The sequence below is a fragment of the Ictidomys tridecemlineatus genome, chromosome 10, assembly GCF_052094955.1.
Source record: "Ictidomys tridecemlineatus isolate mIctTri1 chromosome 10, mIctTri1.hap1, whole genome shotgun sequence".
Lineage (NCBI taxonomy): Eukaryota > Metazoa > Chordata > Mammalia > Rodentia > Sciuridae > Ictidomys > Ictidomys tridecemlineatus.
Genome location: NC_135486.1, coordinates 71,304,892 through 71,324,698, shown reverse-complemented (window position 1 = coordinate 71,324,698; position 19,807 = coordinate 71,304,892). Strand labels below are relative to the sequence as shown.

The 19,807-nt window shown below is 44.5% G+C and overlaps 1 protein-coding gene across 2 annotated transcripts in view; it reads right to left on the bottom strand.

Moving 5' to 3' along the window:
• The window catches only part of Pfkfb3 (6-phosphofructo-2-kinase/fructose-2,6-biphosphatase 3), an 86,844-nt gene that overhangs the window by 41,135 nt on the left and 25,902 nt on the right, over positions 1 to 19,807 (bottom strand). The gene's annotated exons all lie outside the window — the stretch shown is intronic.

Sequence of the window (19,807 nt, the reverse complement as noted above, 5' to 3'; positions counted from 1 at the left end):
CAAAAAGTTATCTTTCCTTACACAACTAAAGTAAATTTAACCATATTATAAACTCTGGAGGTGAAGCAGCGTGTTAGCATATGTCACTGCAACCCCTGCACCCACCCCACACTGTCAGCTGACTAAAGCTGGGTGTGGCAGAAGCAGGGAGCAGAGGCCCCCTACTTCGGGGCAGGTGGCTTCTCGTCCTATCTGCAGGAATGAGTGGTGAAGGGACTGAGCCACCCTCCTTTGTCAGCTCAGAGCTTTTAAGCCACTCTTGATATTTACCGTCAACATAAATACATTATTCATATCGTAGATTTATCCATGGGTATTTTACAATTAGAATATTAACAATATACTCAAAAACAAGACAGTTCAACTTGAAATCAATTCCCTAACATCTACCACCAAAAATGGCACCACCAAATAACTTTTTATTTTGGCCCATTGTATCTCTGATATCGAGAGGAGTCCCCAGCACTTCAATCAGACCTGCCCTAGAAAACCTGGCCAGGACTCCAGCACTTCCAAACCAGTCAAGTCAAGTCACCAGGCGGGAGGAGAAAATAATGATCTAATACAACCAGGTGACAGTCTGAGCCCAACAGTGACTCAGCTGAGCCTCAGGATGGACCACTGGACCAGCAACAGCAGGCTGGAGACTGGTGAGACCAGAGGAGAACAAATTGGAGACTCAGATCTCCCCCTCCTGTCTTCCTTACTCCCTTGATGCCCTGTTCTCCTCATCCTTGTTAAAACATGTTTTTCATACAAGGATCTAATCCTCACTCCTGTTAAATGATCAATGAGTTGACTGATAAACAACTTGGAGGTTTATCCATGGACAGAGCTGGAAGGCATAGCCATGTGTCTCGAGGTCACTAGGAAGCCCTCTGGCTGTACTCTCTTCCAAAAGAGTCCTCCTGGAAAACAAGAACTTGGCCCTCTGGCTATTTAAGTCAGGTTTTTTTGTCTGGACTTGGATAAATCGAGCTCCAGCCTGATTTGCTGAAAGCCACCAGGTGTGGTGGCACGTGCCTGTAATCCCAACAATTATGGAGGTTGAGACAGGAGGATCTAAAGTTCAAGGCCAGCCTCAGCAATTTAGTGAAGCCCTAAGCAATTTAGTGAGATCTAGTCTCAAAATAGAAAGAAAGAAAGAAAGAAAGAAAGAAAGAGAGAGAGAGAGAGAGAGAGAGAGAGAGAGAGAGAGAGAGAGAGAGAAAGAAAGAAAGAAAGAAAGAAAGAAAGAAAGAAAGAAAGAAAGAAAGAAAGAAAGAAAGAAAGAAAGAAAGAAAAGGGCTTTTAGTTCAGTGATAAAATGCCCCAGGGTTCAATTCCTAGTATCCCCCCCCAAAAAAAAATCTTGGGGGAGAAAAAGAGTGAACACGCAAAGCTGACTACTGAAGCTGAACATGACAGAGAGCAATGATTTCCAACACCAGACAGAGGCACATAAGAATCATCTGGGAAGCTCAGTGTGGTGGCACACACCTATACTCCCAGCTACCTGGGAGGCTGAGGCAGAATAGCAAGTTTGAGGCCAGGCTGGGCAACTAACTTAGTGAGATCTAACTCAAAATAAAAATTGTTTTAAAAGGACAGGGGAGGGATGTAGCTCAGTAGTTAGTAGAGTGCTTGTTTCACATGCACAAGGCCCTGGGTTCAATCCCCAGTACCACCACCAAAAAAAAAAAAAAAAAAGACTAGGGATGTAGTTCAATGGTAAAGCACTTGCCTATCATGGGACCTTGGGTTCCACCCTAGGTCAGGGCGGGGGCGGGGGTGGGGGGTGGATGTTGCAGAAAGCTCTGTCCTTGTCCCCAATGCCAATGCAATAACAAGGACACTTTTTTGAGAAAAAAAAAAGAAGACGACGGTGTATCGCTTTGCTAGCAAAAGAGAAACACACACAGGGGACTCCTGTCCCAAAGGCTGTAATTCTGCCCATCAGCAGGAACAGGGTAAGCGTTTTAAAGAGGTGGTTCAGAGAAAATGAGATTAGGGAAGAGAGATCAGGAAGGAGAAGATCAGGGAAAAGAAGATCAGGGAGGAGAAGATCAGAGAAAAGTTTAGGAAAAAGAAGGTCAAGGAGAAGAAGGCTGGGGAAAAGAAAAAAAAATGTTAAGTTTCAAAGCAACCAGGGATATAGTCAAAGAATCAAGGGAACCCCTGTTCCTGGAACATCTGGGGGACTTCTAAAAATGCGTAAAGCCCATCATGGCCAAATAAGGTCACATCCCTGGAAAGGGGCTCAGGCTTGGCAATTTTTTAAAAGCTTCTCAAGTGAATGGAAAGTCTAGCCATGTGAAAGCTGGCATATCCACCATCCCAGCCACAACACTGTCTTGTCATCGAGCTTCAGGCTGGGCAGTGATAACCAGCTGCAAGGATTGTATTCCTTGTTGAGGAAACAAGAGCCCGATGTGCTGGGAGCCGTCAGGGAACAAGACTTCAGTGGCTTCTACAGACTGGTGAGAAAAGTCTAGAACAAGCAGACCCCTAAGGTTGGTGTCCATGCTGAGCCTGAGACTTTTCCACGTGGCTTCAGAGAAGCCATTGAAGCAACACGGAACGGCTTTTTTGTTTGTAGCTTTTGGAGAACTTAAACCCGAGCTGACCTTCTGAAAGAAGCCTGGATACGTTCTTTTGGGGGTGTGTGCTGGGGATTGAACCCAGGGCCTGTGTATGTGAGGCAATATTCCCAGCCCAAAAGTTGAGATTACTTTTTTGTGTGTGCTAGGGACTGAACCCAGGGCCTTGTGCATGTGAGGCAAGTACTCTACCAACTGAGCTATATACCATCCCTGGATACATTCTTAAGATACTCAACTCCCAGGGAGTTTCCAGAGAAAGTTCCCTGCTGGAGACCCAATGGAAGTTCCCAGGAAGAAAAGCAAGTGAGGCCAAGAAAGACTGAATCTCCTAGTGATGGGGTTGGGTGAGTGTGCACATGTGTGCGTGCGAGTATGCATGGTGCTTTGGAGCCCCAGCGCCTGCCAGGCCTGCCACAGGACGAGTCTGTGGGGACCAGCAGCAGTTCTGGCTGCCCCTGCTGTGAAGCAAGTGGGGCCCTGGGGAGTTGGGAAAGGCATCACGGTATCTGGCAAAGGCTCTGCCCTCTGCCCCCACTGCCCTGGCCCCAGGACTCAGACTAGATGGCAAACTTCACCCACATTGGGACATCATCCAGCTGAGTCGGTGAGGTGCAGGATGGTCCTGCTTCCCCTTCTGCTGGCTCCCCCTGCCATACAACCAAGGGACTCTCAGTCAGGGCATGGTAGAAGCCTAGAGGAGACCTGACTGAGGGTGACATGATGGAATATTATACAGCCTTTAAAAAGGCTGCATCACACAGTCAAGGCCTGTGTGTAGCCCACTAGATCAGTGCTTGCTACTCTGCCTAGTGCTTTGCACTTTGGAGCAGAACACGGAGGGAAGGCCCGTGAGATCTTGGAGAGACTCCTGCTTCCCCTTGACATGGACAGCACCAGGACATAGAGGCTGGCACCACCCTGCCCTTCTTCCTGCCCAGTATCAGCTGCAGGATGATGTGTTCTCACTCTCAGGCTCACCTGTCACACACCTGCTGCTACCCTGGCCAGAGAAGCCAGGGGAGGAGTTAGAGGAAGAACTCCAGGAGGGGAAAGAATCTCCCTAGGCAAGGTGTGAAGGCAGAAAGCAGGAACCCCACTCCAGCTCTTTTTTCTTTTTTGATTAAAGTGGTAAATTTTACTTATGTATATTTCTCTACAATATACATAAGTAAAATTTACCACTTTAATCATCTTTAAACATATAGTTCAGAGGGATTAAGTCCATTCAAATTGTCACACAGCCATCACCACCATCTGCTTCCAGAACATTCTCACATTCCTGGCTGAAACTACATCCCCATTAAACAGGAAACTCCTCCAATTCCTGGTAACCACCGATGCAGTAGCATGGTGTGAATGGTGTGACTCTACTTCATGATATCTCTTCATGTAAGATATTAGTATTGTTATGACTGGCTTACTTCACTCAGCATGACTTTGTCCAGGATTAACTATATTGTAGCATGTGTCAGAACTTCTCTCTTTTAAAGGCTGTACAATATTCCATCATGTATACAGATCATCTTTTGGTTATCCCATCATCCTTTGATGGACTCCTTTTCTTCTTTTCTTTAAGTATTAGAGAGCAAACTCAGGGATGGTCTACCACTGAGCTACATCTTCAGCCCTTTTTATTTTTTATTTTGAGTCAGAGTCTTGCTAAGCTGTCCAGGCTGGCCTCAAACTTACAATCCTCCTGCCTCACACTCCCAAGTAGCTGGGCTTATATGTGAGCCACCATTCCTGGCCTTTGATGGACTCTTTGAGTTTCTCCCAACTCTTTGCTGCTGTGAACAGTGCCACTATGAACACGGATGTGCAAATGTTTATTCTTGTCCTTGTTTTCACTTCCAAACGTTTGTCTTTTAAAGAATGTCAGCAATGGCCTCTATATTACATCAGGGCATGTCTCAGTTTCAGGCACATGTTCCACACTTTTGTTGTTTAGCAGAGAACTGATACCCAGGGTAAAACATCCTCTGAATCACTAAAAGCATGACAATTTGAAGACAAAATCAAGAGCCATGCATGGTGGCACATGCCTGTAATCCCAGTGGCTGGGGAGGCTGAGGCAGGAGGATCGTGAGTTCAAAGCCAGCCTCAGTAATGGGCGAGGCACTAAGCAACTCAGTAAGACCCTGTCTCTAAATAAAATACAAAATGGGGCTGGGGTGTGGCTCAGTGGCTAAGTGCCTCTGAATTCAATCCCAGGTAACCCGCCCCCACCCCCCACAAAAAAAGCAGGGGCTGGAACTGTAGCTCAGTGGTAGAGTGCTTTCCTATCATGTGTAAGGCCCTGGGTTCAATCCTCAGTACCACATAAAAATAAATAAATAAATAAGGTATGAAGCAATAATAAGTGTTGGCAAGGATGTGGGGGGAAAGGCACACTTATACATTGCTGGTGGGACTGAAAATTGGTGCAACTGATCTGTAAAGCAGTATGGAGATTCTTTAGAAAACTTGGAATGGAACCACCATTTGACCCAGCTATCCCACTCCTCGGTCTATACCCAAAGGACTTAAAATCAGCATACTATAGTAATGCAGCCACTTCAACGTTTATAGCAGCACAATTCACAATTGCTAATCTGTGGAAGCAACCTAGATGCCTTTCAATAGATGAATGAGTAAAGATACTGTAGACACATACACAGTGGAATATTACTCAGCATTAAAAGAGAATAAAATTATGGCATTTGTAGGAAAATGAATGGAGTTGGAGAATATCATGCTAAGTGAAGTAAGTCAATCTCAAAAAAACAGGAGCCAAATGTTTTCTCTGATAAGTGGATGCTAATCCATGGGCGGTGGGGGGGGGGCGCTAAGTGGAGGAACTTTGGATGGAGCAAAGAGCAGGGGAGAGGGGGCAAAAGGGTAGGAAACATGGTGGAATGAGATGGATATCATTACCCTAAGTACAAATATGATTGCATGAATGGTGTGATTCTACTTCATGCACAACCAGAAGTGAAAAATTCGGCTTCATTTGTGTACAGTGAATTCAAGAGCTTTCTACTGTCATGAATAACTGATTAGAACTAATAAATACATAAATAAATAAATATTTAAAAATAAAGGTCTAAAAATAAAAGCAGAATGAAATTGTGATGTTGATAATGTATGCCTCTGGTGTGGAATTGTGGATGATGTCTTTCTTTCTTGGTATTTCCTTTTTTACAATAGGTCTTGTACTGTTATTATCAACAAAAAAATGTTTTACTTTTTCTCCCTTTGATATGATTGCTTTAGACCCATCTATGGGCCCGGAATTTGGGCTACCACATTCATCCATCCATCCAAACTAATCACAGGTATTTTTAGAAGCTGAACAATTAGAATCTGAATATGAAGAGTCCAATCATTTCTTCTCCTCCTCCTCCTCCTCCTCCTTCCCTCCTCCCCCCATCCTCCTCACCCTCCTTTGCAGAGCTGGAGGTTGAAAGCAGCACTCTCCCACTGAGCTCCACCCCCAGCGCAGAATCCAGGTATGTCATATACTTGGCTGTCACTCAGGTGGCTCAATGGTCTCCTCACCACTTGCCAAATGAGAGCACACATTGGGATTAAGGCTCCACCCTGTAGCCAGCACATTTGGTTACAGTGGGCCTGAATGAGGTTTCTTCTGCCTGCCTCCTGTCCCCTCTACAAACACACACACTCTCTCTCTCTGTTCTCTGGGTGCCAGCTGCTCAGACAATAGCAGGCCTTCCCATCCTGCTCAGGTGGCCTGAGCTCCTTGGTTCACCTGTGGAAAGCAAAGCCAGAGACAGTGGAAGGTGGGCAGTAGGGGGGTTCTTTCTCTTCTCTGCCTTATCTACCACCTTCCAGGGCCTCCACACCAGCCCTCTGAACGTGTCCAAGGATGACAATATCCCACAGTGGAAGAAAAATTCTCTGATCATTCCCCAAGCACTTCTTGGTCAATTACCAGAGTGATGTATTTTTTAGCCTCCTGTCCCATTTCTTCTCCTTGTAGAGGTGAGTCTTTCAGCACAGAAGGAAACAAACAAACTGTTAATTTTTTTGGTGGGGGTGGTGCTGGGGATTGAACTCAGGACCTTGTGCATGCGAGCACTCTACCAACTAAGCTATGTCCCCACTCCAAACTGTTAGTTGATACGTAATCAGAAAGGTCTAAGCAAAGAATAAAGAACTTGGACAAACAGCTCAAAAGCAGCACAGCATGTATGATTTCAGGCTTTTGCCAGCTCCCCTTTCATCAGTCGCCCCTCCCCAAATGAGAACCAGACTGCCTGGGTTCAAATTCCAGCTTCCCCACTTACTAGATGCATGACCTTGGAGAAATAGCTTAACTTCTTTGTGCCCTCATTTTCCTACCTGGTAAAACAAGAGACAACAGATCTTAAGAAGTGTTTGTTGTTTTTATTAATTGCTGATATATTAATAATAGCTGCCTTTTATTGAATGTACCAGGCACTGTGTTGGGTACTTTAAATAGATTGTCTCTAATCTTCAGAACTACCTAACCAGGTAGAGGTTATTGCTATTCTGGAGATAAGAAAACAATTTCAGAGAGATGAAATACCTATTCAAGGACACCCAAATGGCAGAGAGGCACAGAGGCCATAGCTGGTGGGAAACTGGGACTGAGGCCATTTTCAGAGGCAGTCAGTTTCAAAGGTAGTGACCAGTGCTCTCTGTACCTGTCCTATTAACCCACTTTCCAGAAGCAGAAGACCAGGAGAGACAACTGGACAGAGGAGGTGGGACAGACACACAGAAGGGCCCCAGAGGGCCCTTCTCCCCTCAACCTTCCCCCAGTTTCAACTAGCAAAGTGCAGGCTTCCATTGCCTTAATGACAAGTCCACCTCTTCATTACACAGAGATCAAAGTCAAGGCAAAGATGCCCACCCCAGGCCCCACACCAAAATAATGCCCAGGTGCATTCCAGAGCCCTCTCTGGACACTGCTATGTTTGGTCCTGAGGGCGAAGAGGAAAGGGACCTTGGGGATAGGCTCTGGCCACACAGCCCCTACAGCAGCCTGGGATGCTCCTCCCATCCCTGATCTTCCCAGGTAGGTCCTCTGGCTTCTGGCCTATGAGTCACCTCTCAACTAGGCTTCCTGGCCTCACCATCTAGAACTTACGCTCACTGATGCTTGACTCCCTTCTCCTAGGCCCCTGTCACCCGTAACATCCTAGGTGTTTTGCCTATTATCTCGTTTATGTTCATGTCTCCCCATGAAGACTGAGATGTTTCTATCTGTTTCTGTCACAGACAGATCCTTGATATCTAGAACCAGCCCAGTACATAATGCACAATCAATATCTGTTGAGTGAAGGAAGGAGGGAAAGAAGGCAGGCAGACAGGCCGGCTGTGCAGGTGGGCACGAGCCTGTGGGATCTCATAGTGGTCCAAAGCCACTGAGACTGAAGGACACAGGAGTATCTGAATAAAGAAGGTTCTTTCCTGAAGTCTGGGCATCACTGGACTTTAGATTCCCTATTATTACCAAGGTTGGGACCAAACCAACTTTGCAGACTTGGGGTTTTCTCTGAGTACCTTGCCCCTCCCATCTGAGGTCTTCACAGTATCCATCCTGACTTGTCCCTCCTTGTAACCCACATATGGCCATCCACATGTGTCCACCCTCAGTCTACCCTCCGAGGTGCACACAGCTTTCCGTCATCTGCTCCATTTCCCAGTAGCTTTCCATGCTCCAAAAACCAATCTCCACACTATCCCTGTATCAAAAGCCCTACTTTATTGAGCTCCATTTTATTGAATATGTAAGAGAAAAAAACTATCTGACAAGAGGAATGCATACTGAGATGTGAATGGTGGATCTGTCACCAGGGACCTTCTGTGTTTTTGTTCTGTCCCCTCTGAGGAATACCAGAGGTAAGCCAAGCCCCACCTATGACATGCTTCTGCAGAGCCAAGTAATGCGCCTCCAGGAAACCCCTAGGGAACAGTTAAGAGCTGAAAGAGGACACTGGCTATCAGGAGATCCCAGGGTCCCAGAGTTGGCCAGGCCCTGGGAGGTGGCCTCTTGGTGCAAGAAGTTCACTTTTTGCAGTGGCAAAAGCCTGAAACCAGGGTGTTCCTGTCCACTCGCCAGAGCCCAGGCTAACTCCCCTCCTGAATTCACAGATCTGCTGTTTAATTTTATTTTTTATTTTTACTTATTTGTTGTATTGATTTTTTTTTTTTTGCAATACTAGGGATTGAACCTAGGAGACTCTACCATTGAGTACACCCCCAACCCATTTTTTTAATTGTATTGAGACGGCGTCCTGCTAATTTGCTGAGGCTAGCCCAGAATTTGCAATCCTCCTGCCTCAGCCTCCTGAGAAGCTGGAATTACAGGCTGTGTCCCTTCACCACCTTAGATCTGTTTTTGATAGTCAGATTTTAGGTTAGGTTTGTATGAAGAGATGCCATAGGAGCTGCAATGTATTGATAGTCCAAGCCATTTGTATCCCAGATGTGACTTGTTTGAGTCATTGACAAGTTTGTTAGGAATAAAACCCAGGTTTCCTGTCACCCATTTTGGTTCCCCCCCCCCCCGCCAATAATGGGGACTGAATCCAAGGCCTTGTACATGCTGGGCAAGGATCTACCACTGAACTATGCCCCCATCCCCCAGTTCATTGTTTAAATAAACGTTATTGGAGTATTACATCCATATAAAATGCACAGCCTGATAACTCCAAAGTGAAACCCTCACCTGGCTCCAAAACCAGGTCAGCACTAGAGCTCTGGGGCCCTTTCCCATCACCATCTGTTCGGAAACCAGGGTCTTGACAATGTGGAGTCCTTGGTATGTTTTTGAACTTCCTATCAGTGGAACTGCACATTATGTCTTCTGGTGGCTTCACTCACTCAACAATTTGCCCACAGGATTCTTCTACTGGCCTGACAGCTTTGATTTGTTCTTCTGGGTCCTTCTATAGACCTTCACTGCACGAAGACAGCACAGATTAGTTATTCACGTTGATGGAATACACTGCATCATTTCCCCAGTGTGCATTACACACATAGACAGATTTCAGGAGAAGCTCAAGGGGCTCTGGAGCCAGAGCTTGGATTCATGTTCCAGCTCTGGCACTGATGAGCTATATTCCTGAGCTAGTTCACTCCTACCCATGCCTTAGCTGTGCCATCTGTAAAATGGGGGTGATATTCATTAGCACCATAATTTCATGAGCTTGGATAGTTCCTACACACAAATGCTCAGAGTACTGCTTGGCACATACTAAGTACTTGATAAGTGGGGATTCTTACTGTTACACCAACACTAAGAGTTGTAAAATTCAACAGGTGGTGGAACAAGACTGAGATGAAAGCTCCCAATTTTCTAAGATTTATCACCAGTTAATAGCAACTTCAAATTTCTCCCTTCTAGAAAGAGACATTTTCTTTGTGCACATGAATTAAAGAGGAAGTAAAACTGAGAAGCCAGGGATAATTTCATCTCAAGTGAAAAGAAAACAGAAGCTATTCCTGAGGCTCATGCTTCTCACACTCACAAGGACCACTGCTAAGCACCACCAGCAGAGCCTCGTGGAAAAGGATCCCTGAGCCCACGTAGCCTCCCAGGCCCTGAAGTGAACCAAACCCTGAACACACGGTACTGCTGAGCGCCTCATTTTCTCTAGTGGAAATGAAGAGGAAGGACTTAATTCCAGGTTATCAGGTCTCATGCAGGCTTTGGCTCTTGCCCAAGTCAACCGGGTACCTGTGGTCCAGTCGCCCGGCTCCCCACAAGCAGACAAGCCTGGCAAGCAAGGCTCAGGTCTTGGTTTCCTTGGCCGGCAGCCCTCAGCCAACAGGACTGGGAGGTCAGCCCGGGCTATGGAATCCCTCACCCTGCAGAACTTGAGCTGGCGGCCGCACGTCCCCTGCCTGCTGGGGTGATGCAGTCAGGCAGGTGGACAGAGCATTGTGAGACCGACGGGAACTCAGCTTGTTTGTTATTTACTGAAGATAACTTTTCTAGGAACTCTTACCCGGGATTAAGAAACTAAGCTAAACAACTAGGTAGGGGAAGGTCAGGGAAGTCGCAGTTTCTTCTGGTAAACAGATCTGGATCAGTGGAATGATGTGTTTAGAATTAGAAAACCAGAATGAATCAGAGATCCAACACCCTTACCCTCAGATGAGGAAACTAAGGCTTACGAGGATGACCTAACAGTTTAGGCTTTGGAGGAAGGTCTGACATTACATAGTACCTTGCCCCTCCCATCCCCACATCTGATTTGTCACCAAATCCTATCTCATATGTTTTCTTTTAGTTTTCTTCCTTTTTCTTTTGTACTGGGGATTGAACCCAGGGGTGCTTTATTACTGAATTACATCCCCATTCTTTTTGATTTTTTTATTCATTTTTTAAAGTATTTAATTTCATGTTATTTTGGTCCTAAAACCAGGGGTGCTTTACCACTAAGCCACATCCTCAGTCCTTTTCATTTTTTATTTTAAGACCATGTCTTGCTAAGTTATTAAGGGTCCTGCTAAATTGCTGAAGCTGGCCTCTAACTTGTGATCCTCGTTCCAAAGCCTCTTGAGTTTCTGGGATTATAGGTGTGTACCACCTTGCCCAACCATGTTTTCTTTATCAGTTATTTATGTTTTTCCATCCCTGCCATCGCCACTCATATTTTGTCTCTAAAAGTCTAACTTAGAGGGCTGGGGATGTGGCTCAAGCGGTAGCGCGCTCGCCTGACATGCGTGCGGCCTGGGTTCGATCCTCAGCACCACATATCAACAAAGATGTTGTGTCAGCCGAGAACTAAAAAATAAATATTAAAAATTCTCTCTCTCTTTTTTAAAAAAAAAAAAGTCTAACTTAGAGCCCTAGGTCATCTCTTCCCATTCTCCTTCTCTGCTGCCTCTCCTTTCCAATACACTGTACACACCACAGTCTAATCTTCCTGAAACAATATTTTGGTTCTATTTTTCCCTGCCCAGAAACTACCCATGCAGCCTCTTCCCCTCTCCTTCTCTGCTTTCTGGCCATCAGGAGCTAAGGGCATTCTTCCACCACACCCTTCCACCATGATGTTCTGCCTCACTACAGGCCCCAAGCAATGGAGCTGGCTGATCATGAACTGAACCTCTCAAACTGTGAGCCAAAATAAACTTTTCCTCTTCCAAGTTGTTCTTGTCAGGCATTTTGGTCACAACCACAAAAAGCTGACTAATGCAACCTGCTTTTGGGGAGAGACAGGACAGATACATCCCAGCATCTCAGTCACAAGTGGAAGATCTAGTTCTCTTTTTCTTCCCGGACAAGGTATCTGGCCTTGGATGAACTTGTCAATTGCTCCAGTCCTTACCCACCTCAGTCTTTTAAGATGAATGTTTTTATTCTATCTCCCCATTGATCACAAGGGAAAAGAACCTTTTAAAGGGCCTGCATATGCCCTTAATATCTTAAGTGACTCATCACCAAGTCATGGTGCCCTGGGTCCTTAGAACCCAGCACCTTTGGCTCAGATTTAGAATGTTAGAAATTGGTTCTCACAGCTTGACCATGAAGGAGTCCGTTCCTATTGGCCACTAGGACTTGTTAGGGATCTGAGAAACTTGTGGGGAAACTGCTCTGCCTAGGGACAGGACACACCAAGAGGGCATGCGACTATTTGTCCATGCAAATGATGTAGACAGAGGATGTTCACCTTTCCCACACTGAGGATGTGTCAAACTGCTCCTGGCCAGTATACTCTAGGCTTGGAGTGAAAGGTAGAAATTCTGCTCTCAAGAGACTTCCCGATGAACCTCTTTTATAAGTAAACCCTTTGTAAATTGACAAGTTCTTCATCCTAAGATGCCACCATGAAGTCAGTGGGGTTTTTAGGGTAGAATGAGATTAAAGAGGAAAAAAACAGAGGCCCCATGGTAGGTACAGAGCAGGTACAGTAGTTCCCATGGCTGACTCTGTTCCCCACCAGCCCCTGCCACAAGAAGTACAATGTTTGGGCATAGTGGTGCACACCTATAATTCCAGCAGTTTGGGAGGCTGAGACAGGAGGATAGCAAGTTCAAAGCCAGTCTTAGCAATTCAAAGCGACCTGAGCAACTCAGCAAAGCCCTGAGCAACTCAGGGCGACCCTGTCTCAAAATTTAAAAATTTAGAAAAGGCTGGGGATGTAGCTCAGTGGTTGAGCAACTGGATTCAATCCATGGTGGCAAAAAAGATTTAAAACATAACAGTGTGGTGACCAGCACCCCAAACCTGAAGACTCCCCTCTGCGAATTCCATGCACAGAGAGTCATCAGGTCAGTGCCTGTCACTGAGGAAATCATTAGAAAGCAGGCCACACTTAAACCTACACTTGCAGGGTTCAGAATAGACTGAAAAAATAGCTTCCTCTAACACCTGTCCCTCACCTTTCTCCCAAGAGGAATAAGGAAGGACAGGGACTTTTGTTTCTTGTGCGCTTGAAGACAGTTAATAATTGCATTAAATAGTCCAGCCAGCTATGGTGGCACATGCCTGCAATCCTAGCCACTCTGGAGCCTGAGACAGGAAGAGCCTCAAGCAACCTAGTGAGAATCTATCTCGATATAAAAAGGACTGGGGTTGCAGTTCAGTGATAAAGCACCTGTGCAGGTTCAATACCCAGTATCCCCACTCCCCCCAAAAAAAAATCAAAACGAAGAATACTCACTACATTAAAGGGAGGTATTTCATGGCAAATGGCTCAATACATCAAGAAGGCAGACAGTAAACAAGCATAAGTAATTAGACTTCTTTATTCAGATTATCATCATTTCTCTTTTGGTTTAATTGAGATGTTCCTGATGTTTGCATACTGATCCTCCAGCTGGTAACACCCTCCCCAATCTGTACCTAGCTGGTTATTCACCTGACAGGGTTCAGCTTGGACACTCCCTTCAGCTAATCTTCTCAGACCCTGCTTCTTTGAGAAATGGAATCCTCCCAAGATTCCTTTGGTGTAGTGACCTTACCCATCACCGCACTCAACAGTCTGTAAACACATCCTTACTGACCTGTCTCTCTCCGCAGACCATGAGTCCTTAAGGCCGAGCACTATGTCACAATCATCTCTGAATTCTTGGATAGTACTGGACAGTTTGTACTTACTTGATTAATGAGAATTTAAATCTCAAAACTCAAATCTAATAATCTGACTCCCAAACAGAGGCAGTTTTTAATTAAAATAGAAGTACCAGAAAGAAATAGTACCTGTTCTGCCTTGTGATCTTAGATAAGTTACTTCATCGGTGAAGTAACCCGTGGCTCAGTTCATACAGAGAATGGTAAAAGAATACAGCCAGGTGGAACTACAATTTTAAGGAAGTGTTTAAGTGTGCTTTCCCAGTGTTAGCTCCCACAGGAAGCATCTGTGTGACAGACTACTAAGTCTGAGGCAAGAAGGAAAGTAAAGCACTCATGTCTGCCCAGCACGGAGAGTGGAAGAGGAACCTTGCTGCGGCTCCTGACTCCTGCTCCCTGCTCCCCTGAGCCGCCCGGTGCCCACTCCTCCTCACCAGTACCTTCTCCTCCCCCGAAGCAGGCTGAAGAAGTCATCTGGACCAAGAAGCAAATCAACATGAGGAAGCACATGACACAACCCTGATGGGAAATGATCCCAGCAAATTCTCCTGCACTAAGGAAGTAAGCATTGAGCAGGGGCTTCCTCAGTCTCTAGGACAGCACTAGGTGTTCCAGGAGGAGACGTCATAGCGTCTGTCCCTGATACCCAGTGGTTTTGGGGTTTCCCTTGATGACTAAGACTCTAAATGGAGTTCCACAGCAAAAAATGGGAAAAGCACTAATTCATGCTTTCTGAGTCAGCCTCCAACTGCAGAACTTTGGGCTAGAGCCAGGACCTATGGAACAAGGATTTGCATTTGAACACATTCTCCAGATGATTCCCAGGCATTAAAGCTTGAGGAGTGCTGGTGTTCTCCCTACCCTCTCATCACTACTTTGAGCAGAGGTATCCAAATTTTTCAGACCACAAACTACAACCTCAAATAAGATATTTATTTGTAAATTATATACATACTGCTGCACTGATACTTTATGTGCACAATAAAACATAAATAAATAAAAAGGAGTAAACTTAAAATGAAAATATAAGTTGTAATATCTTTTTTTTTCCTACAAAGGAAGGACTTGAGGCATGTACTGCCTTCCCAGCTGCTGGATTAAGAGGAAAGTCCTCTGTGCAGATTCTGGCCCTGGATCTGGAATCTCTTCCAGCTTTTCTGAAAGCACTTTCTGCCAGGCTGTTGCTCCTCTGATCCATCCACTCAGCTTCACATAAAGTGGTTTTCCCAGCTTCTACCCAACCTCCATCCCCACTTCCTTAGTGTTAAAGCAGTTTCTGTTCTCATTTTAGATCACTGAACAATCTTAGAAGTCACTCAAGATAAAGTGACTACCTAAAGGACAGGTTTTAAAATTGCTTCTAGGAACACCACCTAATGTTTGGGGATTAAGTTTCTATTTCTGGAGCTCTGGTAAACAAGATTCTTTTGCTTTAAAAAATTAAAAACAGGGCCGGGGTTGTACCTCAAGTGATCGAGCCCTTGCTAGCCCTGTGAGGCCCTGGATTCGATCCTCAGCACCACATAAAAATAAATAAAATAAAGGTAATGTGTCCATCAACAACTAAAAAATAAATAAGAAACAAAAACAAAAGACCCTGATAGTCTCTTCATTAAAGAACCATAGGGTGGGCCCAAGGCACACTGCCCTTTAAAGACCTACTCCCACTTCAAAAAAAAAAAAAAAAAAATCCCAAACAGAAGAAATTCAATGCAAAAAAGATTCCCAGAATGTTACAAACTTGAGGTCACTACAAGTAGAAAATTAAAAAAAAGTCTTTCTAGAGGGTAAGACATACTATCAATACTTCAATCTTCTCAATATCCAAGAACCTGGGCTGGGGATGTGGCTCAAGTGGTAGCGCACTCACCTGGCATGTGTGCGGCCCGGGTTCGATCCTCAGCACCACATACAAACAAAAGATGTTGTGTCCGCTGAGAACTAAATAAATAAATAAATATTTTTTTAAAAATTCTCTCTCTCTTCCTCTCTCTCTCTCTTAAAAAAAAAAAAATATCCAAGAACCTGAAATAAAAGAAGCTGGGAAAAACTGAAGGAAATGCATATGCAAGAAATAAACTTTGTAAAATTGGGAGTTAGACGGGAGCCAGTCTCCTCCAGTCTCTGAGCCACACGGTCAGTTTTATTCACACAGCTCAATAACTAGAATTTCTCCCTAGCCCATAAACATTTAGAGATGTCAAATGCTTAGGATCACTTTTAAAGATTCCACATATTTATAAGCCCCTCCAGACACCAGCAGCCTCCTCTTCCTGTAATGGGGTTCACTTGATGCTTAGACTATATCCCTTGTAGCTTTGAAGCTTATATGTTTGTTTGTATGTTTGTTTTACTTTTTCCCAATCTTCTTCTCCCTAAACTTCTCCTTCCTGATATCGCCTCCCTAATCTCATTTTCTCTGAATCACCTGTATAAAAGCCACCCTGTTTCTACTAATGGGCAGAATCAAAGCCTTTGGGACAGGAGTCCCCTATGTTTCTCCTTTCCTAGCAAAGCAATAAATCTTCTTTTTCCTTTTTCTCAAGACCTTGTCTTCATTATTGGATTGGTGTGAGGGCGAGGACCAAGCTTTTGGTTACACTCCCTGTTCCTTGCCCACTGTCTCTACTGTACCAAAGGGCAATGGCAAGCTCATCTGCATCCAACCCAAGGATTACATGAGGAGTCTGGGGAACAGATATGCATATCCCAAGATCAAAATCAAATATCCCAAGGAAACTAGGTCTATTATGTACTCATCAATGACACCTATCTCCTACTATCATGGCCAAGTTGTAAGCCACCTGTATCCCTCTGTTCATTAAAACTAAGATCCTGCCCTGCTTTGTAGCCAGGAAGACCACATTACACTTCTTTAAGACCAAGAGAAAAAATGGAGATGATGCTCGCTCTCCACTCCCACGCCTGGTTTATCTACTGCCCAAGCAGGTCAGTGTTTCAAGAAGTTCAAGAATGGAGATCCTGGGCTGGGGATGAGGCTCAAGTGGTAGCGCGCTCGCCTGGCATGTGTGCGGCCCAGGTTCGATCCTCAGCACCACATACCAACAAAGATGTTGTGTCCGCCGAGAACTAAAAAAATAAATTTAAAAAAAAAAAAAAAAAGGAATGGAGATCCTGTTAGAAAACTTCTGGAAAGACAAGAAGAGGCACTTTGGGAGGAGTGAGGAAAGTTTTTAGACACTAGAGATGGCCTGATTCACCCCTTTCCCCCACTTCAAGGAGGCTAAATGAAAAAACAGTTCATACCTAGGGGCAGGGGCAGCTGCTGTGCTCACCATCCTGTCTTTTTATTTCCCAGCTATTAAACTCACATAAAGAAGGTGGTTGAAGAAACTGAAGAACTGTCACTGGTGGACTGTGAACTCCTCTTAAGACTGGAAATAACCACTGAGAAAGCACCAAGCATCTGCAAGGAGGCTGAAGCACCTGGTGTATAGTAGCTCATTTAATCTTCACAACCCTGTGAGACTGGCAGATTAAGGAACTGAAGCAGAGAGACTAGGGACATTCTCTAAACCCACACAGCTGCTTAGAAGTGGGGCCCTACCTGAACTCAGGAAGCTGACTCCAGGCCTATATTCAACATTCCACCATTCTGCCTCTTTTATATGCACTCTACCACAAAGCCTGGAATTCAAACCTATTGAACAAATCCCTACCTTTATACATGTATGAGGCAGCACACTTCATGATGTCTCATGAATACAAAATGGTCAGCAAGACCAGAAATCTACCTCAGTAAGTGGGAGCAGAGCAGAAGATTCTACAGTTCAGCTGACTCATTACTATCTAGGCCTCCCACTATCTTCATGGCTGTCCCTACCTGAGCTGCCCTTTTGTATGAAAATGAACACTGGGTCAGGCAAGGGAAATAACACAATGTGACTAAACCTAGGTCCCAACACCTCTAAACTGCTGATGTCCTTAAGCCCATCATTAACATCATCTTAGGGTTAACAACCTTAGAGATCAATCTGCAAACTAAACAACTATTTACTATTCAAAGATGATACAAATATGGAATATGGACTCTTGACAGCAGAAAAAGAAGAAAAATCTTGGGACTTTCCAAGGGGAGAAAGAGGCAGTAGAAACAGAAACACCATTTCACCTTCTCTACAGTATTGCTTAGGGCTGAGTGTGGCTGCCTCAGTATCTCTACTTCCTTAATACCCTGAGAGCAGAGGATAGGAAAGAGACCAAGGGGAATGAATAGTACAGGAGACCTCCAGAAAGGAAGGAAAGAGAATCTTCAGAACTATCTTATGGAACTCTTAAAGTAGTGCTCCGTGCAGAGACAGGACTAGACACCAAAACTGCCTTGAGCACATCCCTCCAGAGGAAAAGGAATTAGTTGGCATTTCCTTGATAAGAAACTGTAACCAGGCCTGCCAGGAACCAAGAAAAAAACAGGTATTTCCTCTTTATACACATACTGTAACTCCCATCTTCTTCCAATGGATGTTAAAATAGTTTATATTTGACAATTTAATTAACCTCAGTAGAGACCAAATGATTTTTAGCCAGGCACAGTAGTGCAGGCCTGTAATCCCAGAAGCTCAGGGGAGAGACAGGAGGATCAAGAGTTCAAAAACAGCTTCAGCAACAGCGAGGTGCTAAGAAACTCAGTGAGACCCTGTCTCTAAATAAAATACAAAATAGGGCTGGGGATGTGGCTCAGTTGAGTGTTCCCGAGTTTGATTCCCCTTGAGAAAAAGACTTCTAAAGTGCTTATTTTCAGAAACTATGAAGCTATTAGCTAGGCACAGTGGTGCACACCTGTAATCCTACAATCCTAGCTACTTGGGATGCTGAGGCAAGAGGATAGCAAGTTTGAGGCTAGCCTCAACAACATAGTCAGATGATGTCTCAAAAAAAGGGGTGGAGGGCTAGGGGTGTGGCTCAAAGATAGAGCAACTCCAGATTCAATCCCCAACACCCACTGCCCCCACAAAAAAATTAAAAATAAATTAAAAAAAACAAAGTATGAAGCTCTTAATTCATAAAACAAATTAAATTCAAACCCTTATAGAAGGTTATCTCCATTATGCATCCATACAGGCTAAGTCTTTTTTTTTTTTTTTTAGTTGCTCTTATTCTATTATGACTTTTTCATTGTTGTTTTTTTTTTCAGGCTGTCTTAAATGTCCCACCCCTGGGGACCACAGAGCTGAATCAAACCAGCATGGGCATTTCTCCCTGAATTTACAGGTTGCTATATATGGTGTTACCTAAAGGCTACACTGTAGTCAGGTAAAATTTACTCACTCTGGTCCTTAGATGGGTCTCATTTCTAGTCTGATAAAGGCAGATGGGGAGGAAAAAGGGAAGAAGTGTCAGGGTGAGGGTTGAGGAGTAGGCTAGGAGGAAATGAGATAAATGGAAGGCAATGAGATAACTATGATCACATTTGTTAAACTCAAAGTCAAGATTAGTAACTGCTACAAGACTTATAAGAACAAGATATCCACCAATGAAGGTCTAACTTTCTAGTGAGACTGGATGCCTCTTCCATCTAAGTAACTAGCCCTGGCATCTTCCCCTAGCCCAGGACAATCTCCCTCTTTACCTGAGATAAACATCACACAGGTTAACAGAGGCAGACAAATCCTCCAGTACAGTGAGATCATCAATCCAGAAACCATTCTGCTATTTCATTATTCACAAAGTAACCTCTTCTATTGAAATAGATGCATCCTGGAAAGGCAAAGGCTTTGGAGTTTGGCAGATGAAAAAAATTGAATCTCAGCTCCACTATTCTCTCGCTAGTAAGTAAAAACATCTATCAGTACCTGGCTCCAGGATCTAACTTCCTAAGTGTTCATTTCTACTCAGTATTTATAACTGACCTCAAATTCACCTCTTGTAAAATAATTTTAAAAATCTGTTTTGTCCAGAGGGAGAACAAGATGTCTAACCTCTTGAGATTAGTCTAACCTCTTATTTACACAGTCTCTCCAATACTAGCAGACATAGGTCACATGTCCCTAAGTGCTGCCTTGTCTGGGTTAAATATCTCCACTTCTTTCAACTACACTTCACATGACATCTCCTGACCCCTCCCCAGCTTAGCAACTCTCCCCAAATCAACTTCAGGCCCTCTTTAAGAAGACTCAGGTGTTGCCACAAACCTAATTCATTCTAGGTCCTT